Consider the following 12,288-nt stretch of genomic DNA (forward strand, 5'->3'; position numbering starts at 1 on the left):
GAATATCCATTAGTTTTTGTCTATTATATAGAACATAAATCTTTGAATATGACATGACACACCTAGGTAATTCTAAAAAGACATAAAAGCTGCGGCAAGTAGGCTGAAGACATATACTCACCTAACACTGCATTTTACCTTTCCTTAGTATTGTTTAGAAAATGTACCTTACCTTCTCCAATAGTTGTTTTGAGTCCTACCGCCAAATGCCACATAGTCAAGTTTTTAAAGGAATGTTCTGGCCTGACAAATTTCCTCAAGCTACCTAATTATGGATAAACTAGAGAGCAATATTAGCATTATTGGGTTTAGTTTGGTTTGGCTTAGCAGGATCGCATAAAATCTATGTTGCCCATACATTAATTTCATAAGTATTGGTAATAAAGCAATGCCAAAATCTTTTAATTCAACTTTGGACTAATGAGATGGGCAAATCTTTTCAGTCAATTTTAAGACTTGGTATTAGTAAAAAGTCACTCTAGTATTTTTCTTTCTTTTAATCTGAATTTTTGGCAGCCAGTTAGTGGTTCCCCAGAATGCAGTGTGTGACAGGGAAGTCCCTGAATAGTATGAAATTTCATTTACAAAAAAAAAAAAAAGTGAATTTCTCCAGAGTGGTTACTCAAATATTTTGATATGCACCAATACAGCTTTGACTGCTAAAGCACACTATGGACAACTACATCCTGGTAAAGATACCTGATGCTATAGTGGGAAGGGGAGATGCAGCTGTAACAAAGTTCTAGCAAGCTATTTGTTTGCTTATGTGAACTGCAAAGTCTTTTTATGCTCACTAACCACTAATTAGACATTAGAGGCTATTTTCCTGAGCACTACATATATACCAATTCTTAGTAAATAAATAAATCCACATCACATTTATTTAAACCTGAAAATAAACAATTAGAATTATCCTCTGTAAAATGGCCTTGAATTTTCTATAATCAGTCTGGAATGGCTACTGTGTTCACTACTGTCACATGAGCAAAAGGCAGAGCTACAAATGGCACCAAAAAACTGTTGCTGACATACTGTAATTAGTAAATGCATCATCAGGCTTTTCTTATCATCAATAGGCATATTTCTTTTGAAGCAACTAAATGATGGCATAATTCTAAGTTATTTAGTAACAGTTCTGGCATAGGCTTGGTAGGTCTTTTAGCAGAAAACATTGAGAGGTTTGAGCCAGGTTGTTCCTTTAGAATTTCCTCTGCCTCAGACAAATCAGTGTCTTGAATCAAATTGGGTGGAGTAGTGTCCACTGTCACCTCAAAAGGACAAAGACAAGCATTAGCTAGTAACCTCTCCCTTCACTGAGGCAGAACTCTTCATAGTTTTCTGCAGAGACACTGAGGTTAATATAGTCAAAACATCAGAGGCAGAGGGAGAATACCTGATTTTCTACAGCAGAGTAGTAATACAAGTCTTCTTAGCTACAGGAACGAGTGAGTTTATCACAAGTGGGGAAAAAATTAGTTGACAGCCATTTGCACGCTTGGCTTTATAAAAGATTTCTTTATTATAGTGACTATATTTCAGGAAGAGAGGTGGGGAAAGGTGAAAGACAGCTGTATCTCCAAATTAGAAATTTTAACTTATATAGCAAAGATGTTTTCCTAATCTCTTCCATTAACTTCTCAGCATCAGAAAAAAGACTGGCCCTGAGAAGGTAGAAATTCCATGTAAAAAAGAAGGATTGTCAAGCACTTAAGGTGCCAGCCTAGGACTAAGGAGACCTAGGTTCAACTCCCTGCTCTGGCACAGACTTCCTCTATGACCTTAGGCAAGTCACTTAGTCTCTCTGGGCCTCAGCTGCACATCTATAAAATGTAGACAATAGTATTTATAGACTTTTATTCCCCATTATAATAGTGTTGGATAAGATAAATACATTAAAGATTGTGAGGGTCTTTCAGACACTCTGGTAATGGAGGCAATAAAAATACTAAATAGATAGAAATGTACAGTATATTCAACTCACTCAGGACCAGACGATGAACTCCTTATGCAATTGGTGAGCAGCTACTTCCACAAGTAGTCTACTGGACTTAAACATGCTGGGCACCTTACAGAAAAGTATGAAGACCATCCAACAGAGCTTAGAATCCAAGGATGACATTCACCTTTGTGCAGGGAGCCACTTAAGGATAAACTACAAATGTAGTGGTGCATGCATCTTATATATATATATATATTTATTTATATAGACACACAACTGCTCTTTGTCTCCTGAGAGTACCACCTCGAAGATGAAGAATCTGTTTGCTTTCTCTATTGCAATTGTGGGGAGAGGGTCAACAATAACAGATCCCATCTGGAGAATGGAAGAATATTGGAACACTCTGGGCTGGTGAAAGAGAGGAGAGGAGAGGGGAAAGATTCTACACATTGCTGCCTCAAATTCAGCTATACACACTGGCATGCTATTAGGTAAGGGGGGAGGGGCATGCTGAACCACTACAATGTTTGTGATACCAGGGCCAGAAATTTTGTCATGAAAGTGCAAGGGTTGAAATCCATCTTGCAACCTGCAGACCAATCTGAGTTGTCCTTATATATGAAGGTGCATACGCTCTATGACCTGATCACATATTCAGTTTTTCACAGGTCCCCTGCCTCATTCAGTGCACAGAATGTATGCAGTTCACTGAATGAGCAGCTGTTCAGTATTTTGGATAATTCAAAACCAAGATCACCCTTTCTCTTCCTCCAATTCTCTGTCTCATTTGCTACACACCTTCCAACTTCCGCAATGAATGAGACAGAGCAAAAGACTCATTCATTATACAACCCTGTTTCATTGAGCACTGACTTCTCTGTGCACTGAATGAGGAAGGATTTCTGTGGAAAAAATAATATGGGATCATATGTAATTAAAGACTGTAATAATCCACATGCACAAGGAGGCTAAATTAAGGGTCCACAGGCAACCTTATTTGTATAATTTCCTAACTTCTGAATGCTTTACTTTGTGACCTTAATCTTCTAACATATTTTAATATGACTGAGTTTTTAAAAAGAAAATTGAAAATACAAATTCCATGAAGTGGAACCATATTGACCCCACATGGTTCATCTGCGGAGTTAAACCTTTAGTTCCACAACACATCCCTTTGCAACTTAAGCTGAGTAATAGATAGTAGTACAGTAAGAGCTTTGTTATTCAGCATGTTGGGAGAATGGGAGGTGCCAATTAGTCAAAATTTCTGGTTGGCTGAGAGTTAACCACTATACAGCACCATACAGAGAGGCAGTAGTGTGTCCGGAGGTGCCCACAGTACCAGACACTGAACTGAAGTTGACAAATCTTGATGAGTAACTGTCGGTACCAGGCAAGATGATTTTTGAACCATGGCATAACCAGTACGGAGAGATTCAGCAGGTCACATGCCATAGTATATGCTTCAAGGGTTGACGGCATCGGGGTAGCCTCTTGCTGCACTAAGCCAACAAAGACAGGATCCCCGAACCAGTTGGTGCCACCTTAGGGGATGATCATAACGGGACTGGTACCAGTGCTAGAGTCAATGACCCTGTCTGAGAAGTTATTTGTATTGGAGAGTGCCTTGGATTGAGTGCACTCTATCCTCCTTCCCAGCATGTTTGATGGACTTTGGTGCCATGGACCTTGATCTCCAGGATACTAGTCCTTCAGTGTCGTCTTCCAGTGCCTCTTCCTCGGTACTGGAGAAGATCGGCATTGAGACTCTGCCAATACAGGAGGAGCTATCCGAACAGAGAGTCTCTGAGGGTGGGAGCTGGACTGCCTCCATCAGAAGTTGTTTTAGTCTGACCTCCCTATCCTTTTTAGTTCTGAGCTTAAAGTCCCTGCAGATTTGGCACCTGTCTCTGACATTAGCCTCTCCTAGGCACTTGAGGCACCTGGAGTGCAGGTCACTAACTGGCTTCTCGAAGGTATTGAAGCCTGAGAACTGAAGCATGTCCCAATACCCAGTACCCAAATGGCAGAAACCAGAATACAAAAAAGTAGCCCAATAGAGAAAACCTACTATTAAAAATATCTTAACGCTAAAACTATTAACTATTAATGAGTACCAACTATATACAATACCCAAACAAGAGAAAACTTGCGTTAGCAAGATAGAACTAACAACCATCATGGGCAGTAGAAAGGAACTGATTGGGGTTGGGGGCAGCTCTGCCCTTTATACCATCATGCAATAGTGTGAGGCAGCAGAAGCCAATGGAATATGGCTGTGAGAAAAATCTCTGATGACAATGCACTGGGCACGCAAACACTTGAAGAAGAATCCCCAGACAGAATAGAGACAGGTGACAAAAAGCAGGGAATGTCCAATAGTTGCTCGATAGGCGTGGGGGAGATGGCACTAGTTTCAGGGCTTAAGCAATTTGACTGTGAAATCCCCACTGTCCAGAAGGGTATCAGACATAAGGTGCGTGCCTAGAGGCCCAAAGCCAGGGACTCTGCCCAACCCCAGAAAGCTAAGGATGCGTGGGATTCAGCATTTGGATCCCCTCATAGCAGTATGAGTTTCCAAAAGGTGGAGCTCTACGAGATCTGTGACAGTATCCATAATTCTTTTTCACCTGTAGAACTCAAAAAATCTCATCTGTCTTTGCAAAATTCTTAGCTGGCTTTTACAAATGCAATAACTAAAACAAAGATGGGTTAAGCAATTTCCCTTGAACGAAACTGCTGTGTAGTGGATAAGGTAAGGACTTAGTAGTTAGGAGACTGGTTCTGATCCTCCTATCGACTTGCTGTATGACCTTGGGAAAGACACTTAATCTCTGTGTAACTCAGTTACCCTCTCTGTAAAATACAGATTTGCTACCTCACAGAATGTTTTGAGGCCTAACTAAATAATATTTATAGACTTTTACATAAGTGCAAACTACTATTAAATCAAATCAGGGGAAAAGAACTCAAGACTGTATCATTTTCAATCTTGTGCTCAATCCACTTGGCTATGGGATCTTTAATGAGAGCTTTTGCAGCAGGTGTTTCTGTTTTGGGTAAACCAGAATAACGCTTCTTGTAACAGAACTCCCAGCATGCTGAGATCACCTCGATGGGCACTATGTATTTCACTGCACAGACCACAACATAGGTGCACACAATGACTAAAGTGTAGCATAAACATTAATGAAATTTAATAATCCTGATACAGGATACATTTTCAAACTTCGTAATTGTTGTTTTCACAACACAAAATTTAAGAAATTGTTAAATCATGTACTACTTGTCAGAGACTATATACATTCCAAATTTCAAATCTCAAATGTTAACTATTTTTTAGTTATGCTGAAGAGGAAAATATTGCACCTTTTTATGACAGAAAGACATACTTTTTACCAGAGTCATAACTCAAACATAACCACAGGGAGTTTGCTGAAACTTTCCAAAACAATCATGTTTGGGCAGAGACCAAGCCTGAAATATTTCGGTCCCAAAGAGTTAATGTTTCACAAAGTTAGATGCATCTGAAAAGAGAGGCTTATAATAGATACTGTTTTATACCTTAAAAACAAAAGCAGTTATGCCCAAATTTCTATATTTTTAAGCTTCCATAGATTTGAATTGGAATGATCTCAACTTTGGACCAGAGAAAGCTTCTTTAGTGGTAAATATCAAATGCTAAATTATGTGTTTTAATGAAGCAGACTATATTCTTACAGATCCACATCTGAAAACATTTAATAGATCTTTTAAGTTGGAAATGATGTTTGAGCCTTAAGTGACTCTGGCCTTCTTCTCAAGTCACCAAGCTTTTATATCTATTTCAGTTATTATATTTTTAATCCAAAAACTGGTTTTGAAGTTTCATGTACCTATATTGCCCTTTAGAAAATTAACTATAAATGAGTAACTATGTTGTTAAATGACAGGTTTCAGAGTAGCAGTCGTGTTAGTCTGTATCCATAAAAAGAAAAGGAGGACTTGTGGCACCTTAGAGACTAACAAATTTATTAGAACATAAGCTTGTTAAACTGTGCCATCTACTGTTATAAGTGTGAAATTGCATAGCAAAATTTCAAATCATGCATTTATTATAAAACATACTTTTCTTTCGTGAACATATATTTGATATGCTGTGTAACTGAAAAATAACTTTTCACTTCAATAAACCTATGAAATGTTGCATGTAGAACTGCTTAATTCAAATACAATAAAATGTTTATTTACTCAACAAGCAGAGATTAGTTGAATGTTTTGTCTAAAATCAGATGAAATGACATGAAATTCCTCCGGATATATTAACTACTCAATCTCACACCTGTTCACTCAAATATCATGTAGAGAGAGTGAATGGTAGTTGACTGGAATAGTATACTAGCTATCATCACTACATAAATCAGAGGACAAAAACTAGAGACCAGGATAATATTTTTCCTCTCTGAGCAGTAGTTTAAACCCATTTTAACAGGAAGGTAAAGTTTAGGTAATCTGTCTTTCCCATGTGCATTATGAAGTTTTAGCAAGAAAACCAAGAAAGCAATAGAATGACTTAAATGAAACTCTGACTATTTTAAGAATAAAATTTAGGTGAAGAAGTAGAGAGCCTCCTTTTCCCTGTGAAATTCAGATATCAAAGCCTGTAGCTCACTCGCTCACTCTTCTATTAGTTTTTCTAGTAATTACATCTTCAGAAACAGGTAATATACAGCCCATCCCTACATTGGCTAAGCAGATGCACTATCAGTCTTGCAGAACTAGATTCAAAAGTAATTGATCGTAGTTTTCTAAATGGAGATACAACATTAATGAGTCCTTTAAACATCACGGTAGTTTGACTATATAGGGTATGACCCTATTCATTTGATAGCCATTGTAGATGTGACTATAGACAGAGCAAAGCCTAACTTCTTTAGGTGGAAATATTACCAGAAATGTTTGAATTTGATTCCTCTTTCTATTCCAGTTCCATTCTTGATGAGATTTTTAAATCAGAGCTTCCATTCTGATTCGTAATTGGGTTTTCTTTTGGGCTACAAAAGAATCTATTGAACCTCTCCTGAATTTTCAGTGCCAGATCCTGACCCTCACTGCAGCAACTTAGTGAATATTTGCATGTGCAAAGCAATCACTAAGTTGGTGGATCTGGCTGCCTGAAGATGTCCATAATGTATGAGATTCTTTGAGCACTGAAGGTACTTCTACACCTGCCCCAAACTGACCCATGGCACAGGGAATATTGGTAAGGAAAAGACGGTATGGCTTGAGCATTTGGGGCTCCAGTGATCTTTGCTGCTCTAATTTGCTCTTCAAGACCAGACTGGAAACTATAAGATTAAGATGATGCATAAAAGGTGCATTCAAGACCTTGACACCCTATACCTGAACTGGATTGTACACAGAAGGTTTAGAAAAAGATTCCAGTCTTCAGTATCAATATTTAATAGGATTTGCCAGATGGAACCATTCCATCTGGCATGGTTGATGGTTCCAGATGCCAGATGGAACCATTCTAGATCAGACTTGAAGTTACCAGTGGTTCTGAAACAGTAGGTCTGGATCTGTTGGCAGTATATGAACATGTGTAGTACTACTAAATACCAAAATTGATAAGCCCAAATTTAAACCATAAGAATGATGTGGGCTCTCTCATCTTGAGCTTCCTGATGAAATGGTGAAGAAATGTCAGAGAAGTAAGTGCATGCAAGAATCACTGATTTGAATCCACCAAGAAGACATCTTCCACTGAGACTAGATCTCTTCCAGCCCTTGTTTGCCCTTTGGGCAATAAGACCCCGTTTTTAAATTATGATAATTGCTACATATCCTTTTAGGATACACTCATGCTGTTCCAGTCACCTGTGGCTCAGATAATGTCCGAGAACCATCCTTTATATATAAGGTAAAGGGAATCTATGAAGATCCACTTTATTGCCATTGTTCCCTCAGTCTCACGGGTTCTTGACATAACTTTAGGGAACAGCTTTCATCCTGTTCTTTAAGACATTGCTACAATACTGTCCAGGAAAATCCATAGCATACAAACCCTGAATTCAGTGAGCCAAGGACTAATTTCAAAGCAAAGTGAATTGATCTTATTAGCTATAGCATAGTTACATGTAATCTTGTTTTCTCTACTGATCACTTAAGTATTCATAGATTCTAAGGCCAGAAGGGACTATTGTGATCATGAAGTCTGACCTCCTGTATAATACAAGCCTCAGAACTTCCTCCAAAAAATTCCTGTTTGAACTAGAGAATATCTTGTAGAAAAATACCCAATCTTGATTTAAAAATTGCCAATGATTGAGAACCTACTACAACCCTCTGTAAATTGTTCCAATGAATAATTACCCTTGCTGTTAAAAAATTACACCTTATTTCCAGTGTGAATTTGTCTAGCTTCAACTCCCAGTCATTGGATCTTACACAAAATCTGAGGTACTTTCTGTGAGTAGCCTTAATAGCGATGTCAAAGTACATATCTTTCAGGCTGAAAGACCCAAATCTGTCAATTGCACAAAAAGAGGCCAGAATCACCATATGGCATTTGAACCTTTTGATCTATTTGTTCAACCCTTATAGATCCAGGATCTTTTTCAAAATTAAGCAGTAAAGAAAGTACAAGTAGAATTCTCCAGATATTCTTGAGAAATTTCTTTTTTTTTTTTTTGCAGTTGTAGAAAGTTAATGGATTCCTGCCATAGGAGGTTTTTTTGAGAGTTTTCCCTGAAAAAGGAGGAGGAAGGAAGTTGAAAAGTGGTATGAAGAGGAATCATATAATTTTCCTGATTTCTAAACCCAAACACTTTGAGATAGTTTACTTTATGCCACATAGAAAAAAAGTCTGCCCTCAGAGAGGGAAAATAGAGGATATGTTTTGTCTGACAGCTGAACTCTTGATGATAATCACACTTGCTGCTTTTGTTCACAGGTAGTGTCATCGTAGCAGATAAAAAGGCCTTTGAGCAATGTCATCTTCTTTGGTTGCTACCTCTTTGATGTTGATGAGGAGCCCTCCAGTACCAGGTGCTGAAATTTTTGGGTAGATTCAGAAATGGGGATACTGACCAAATCATATTTCCCATATGAACTACAATTTATAGAAAATTGGCCATCTGGTCTGTATCTCACTAAGTTTGTTGGTATGGCTATGAAGAATGCCCTTGTCACAGGTATACAGTACAGATGATATTACTGGACCAGAGGTCCCAAGAGCTTATGACTCAAGATTCCAATCCCAAATCAAGAAGGAAACATGCACCAGAGAGAATACCCCCAGGGCAGCTAAATGAATATGTCCACGCCGTGGTACTCATAGCACAATTAAGAGCATTCCTAAAAAGAAATAGAGTTTTACTTGGTGCAACCATCAAGACAAAATCAATTACCTCAAGCAATTTAAGTGCTACATGGAACAACCCTTCCAATAAATTATGTTATTATGGTGCAGAGGTACCATTAAATAGTTTTAATTTAACAGAGCCAAGAATAGTAAACATAACTGAGTGAGTTTTGGTAAAAGGAAAAAATGTATTATAATCCTTAGTGAATTATGTATTTTTGATGTATTGATTCTACAACTTTCTTTTTACAAGTTCTGAAAAGTTTATAAAAAGCTGTTGAAAAAACAGGTGGTTTTGCATTTTTGCTGGGGCGTCTCACTCTTTTCTAAGTACTCATTTTGCAAGAAATCTAAAAAGCTCTGGGACCTGACCTTTGGCTATACTATTGCTCCTAATCTTGTGATTCCTAGAATATCAGTTATATATCAAGAGTGATTGTCTATAAAGTGTTTTAGAAGTTTTTAGCCATAATAGCCAATCTAAATCCAACAAATTTAATTTAACAAAAATTGTGTGATGGGGTGTACCTGGCCCTTCATGGCTCCCTCTTGGAGGCCATGTGATCCTGCTACATCCCACGCCTGGATATGAGTAGCGAAGGCCTGCCTAGAGAGGCTGCATGGAAACAGTCAATCAGAGCCCAACAGGCTCATATAAAAGGAACTGCAGGGCCTTAGCAGGGGGTTCCCAGCTGGGGCAAGACAGTCAAGGAAGGGTGCTCCACTCTGGCCCCAGGAGCTCAGTGGGCTGTGTTTGGTCAGGGAGAGAGAGAGGACCTGAGAACTTTAACCCTAAGGTAATGGGTGAAGGTAAAGGGACCAGGAAGAGACCCAGGAAATGCAGCAGGCACTAATTAAAGGAAGCAACATGTGGCTGCTGTTTGTAGGGTCCCTGGGATGGAACCCAGAGTAGTTGTAGGGCTTGGGTTCCCCCACTGGCCACTAATAAAGTGGCCTAAGCCCCAAGAAGGGGACAAAGCTCCTTTAGAAGCTCAAGTGAAAGGGTGGATTTAAAGGGCCCAGAGAAAGGGCTGAAGACCCAGATGATGACAGATAGTTTGGAGAATTTTTTTCTACCCCGGAAGGGGTTCACTTTTCATGGTGTGACTTAGCTGGAGGGCTGAGCCACTGAAGAATTGCCTAGTGAGGTTGGAAATCTACATGGGGCCTCAAGAGTGGGAAAGATTGCAGTACCACATCCAGCTGATAGGAGGCACTCAGGAGGTGAGTAGCCCATCACAGTGAGCCATAAACACAGTTATTCACTTTCAGAAAGACAAGAGACTGTTGATGGGTAAATAACAGTTGTGTAATCCACTGGGAACACGTGTCTCAAGTTGTTCTCCAGTGACTGGTCTACAAAGGGGCTAGCAATTACTTCTGTATATATTAATATCAATAATTCTGTATATGTATTAATTCTGATAAATTCTGTTAGGGATCTGAAGGCCAAGGGGGTTCAAACCCTGCAGCTGATCTATGCAGGGGGATGGTATAGTTGCATGTGACTCACACAGTAAAGAAACCTCTTTAAAACAGATTTAATATTTATAAATTAAGAATTTGTAAATTGTGGTGTGATTCATATTTTATATATTTTGTTGTGTAACCCTCTGGTCAGTGTATATGTTGTGTTTCCCTCTGTACCCAAACTAGAGGATGTTTGTGATAACTCCCAGTTTGAGAACCAAGTTCTTTAGTATAAGCTATAAAGGCTCATGCCTTCAGCTTTGGAGATTATTGGGTCAATCATGGGTACTGGCCAACATGGAGGCCATTATACTTACAGGCAACCCACACTTTTATGTTTGAAGGCTGAGAGGTATGCTTAATACTGGCAGTGAAGGGATAGAGCAATAGGGAAACCTGCTGGTGGAATACAGGCAAGTGCAGCCTGCTTCTGCAGCTTCTCCTAGCCGGTATCCAAATTCTGGACATTCATGAGAGGCTATGGAGTGTTTTGGGAAGTGAGTGATTATACAGACTCCTGCATGGAAGTTTTGTCCAACTAACAAGTTATGTTGTCACTGCTAAATAGGGTTGCTCTTGCCGTACTTGTAGTAATTTTTAACTGGTGACAAAATGTTAGGCATGAAGATTTCAGATTTCACAGCCTCTCACGCTCATCTGAAGGGCTGAAATAACCAAGAGCAGCTTCAGCTGCACAGTTTCTCCCTCTGATTCCCAGGCAGGTTACTCCTGAGGGGATTCTGTGCCAAAAAATTTAAAAAAGTCTATGTACAGTATTTTAAAAGTCAATAAATAAATGTGGAGCTTCCAGCCTGACAGTAGGGAGCACAGGCTACTGGATGCAAGAAGGTGGGAATTCACCCTGCAGTCCCCAGCCCCCTCAGGACAGGGACTTAGCAGTGAGGCTGCACCTAACCCTGACACAGTGCAAGATCCAGACTTGCCGCAGATACACTGTGCGGCCCTGCCCCCCCACACCAGGTGCACCAGGTGTGGGCAGGCAGGATCCAAGTGTGGAGGGGCTTAGTGTGGGGGAATCCAGGTGTGGGGTAAGAGGGTTCTGTACAGGGCAATCTGGGTGCTGGCAGCTCAGTGGGGGATCTGAATGCACGAGGGCTTGTTTTGGGGTTCTGGGTACAGGAGCAATGGGACTTTGCCTGGGGATCCAGGTAAAGGTGGTTGGGGCTCAGCTGGTGGGGTCTGAGCGTGAGGGTATGAGGCTCAGCGGGGGGTGGTCCAAGTGCTGGAGGAGTGGGGGTTGGTGGGGTGCAGGTCAGTTGTAGCTTTTTGGAGCTCAGTGGGGTGGGAGGGGAGTTCTCACTGGGATGGTCCAGGTGCATGGGGTGGTGGGATCTGTTCAAAAAACCACCTTATCTATCATTGAACTAGAACATCTTTCAGGAAAAGGTGTCACTGTATCCGCTTCTGCCTGAGAACAGCCACCAAATGTTTTGCGAACATTCGAGGCATGGATCACACTCTGAAAAGCAGCACTTTGTACTGAAAATGATAGGCCTCATGAGCAAATCACAGA

General features: G+C 39.9%; 1 protein-coding gene across 4 annotated transcripts in view; it reads right to left on the reverse strand.

The window, feature by feature from the left end:
- The window catches only part of PDE3B (phosphodiesterase 3B), a 283,802-nt gene that overhangs the window by 105,359 nt on the left and 166,155 nt on the right, over positions 1 to 12,288 (reverse strand). The gene's annotated exons all lie outside the window — the stretch shown is intronic.

This window comes from Lepidochelys kempii, chromosome 6, assembly GCF_965140285.1.
Source record: "Lepidochelys kempii isolate rLepKem1 chromosome 6, rLepKem1.hap1, whole genome shotgun sequence".
In the NCBI taxonomy this organism is placed as follows: Eukaryota; Metazoa; Chordata; order Testudines; family Cheloniidae; genus Lepidochelys; species Lepidochelys kempii.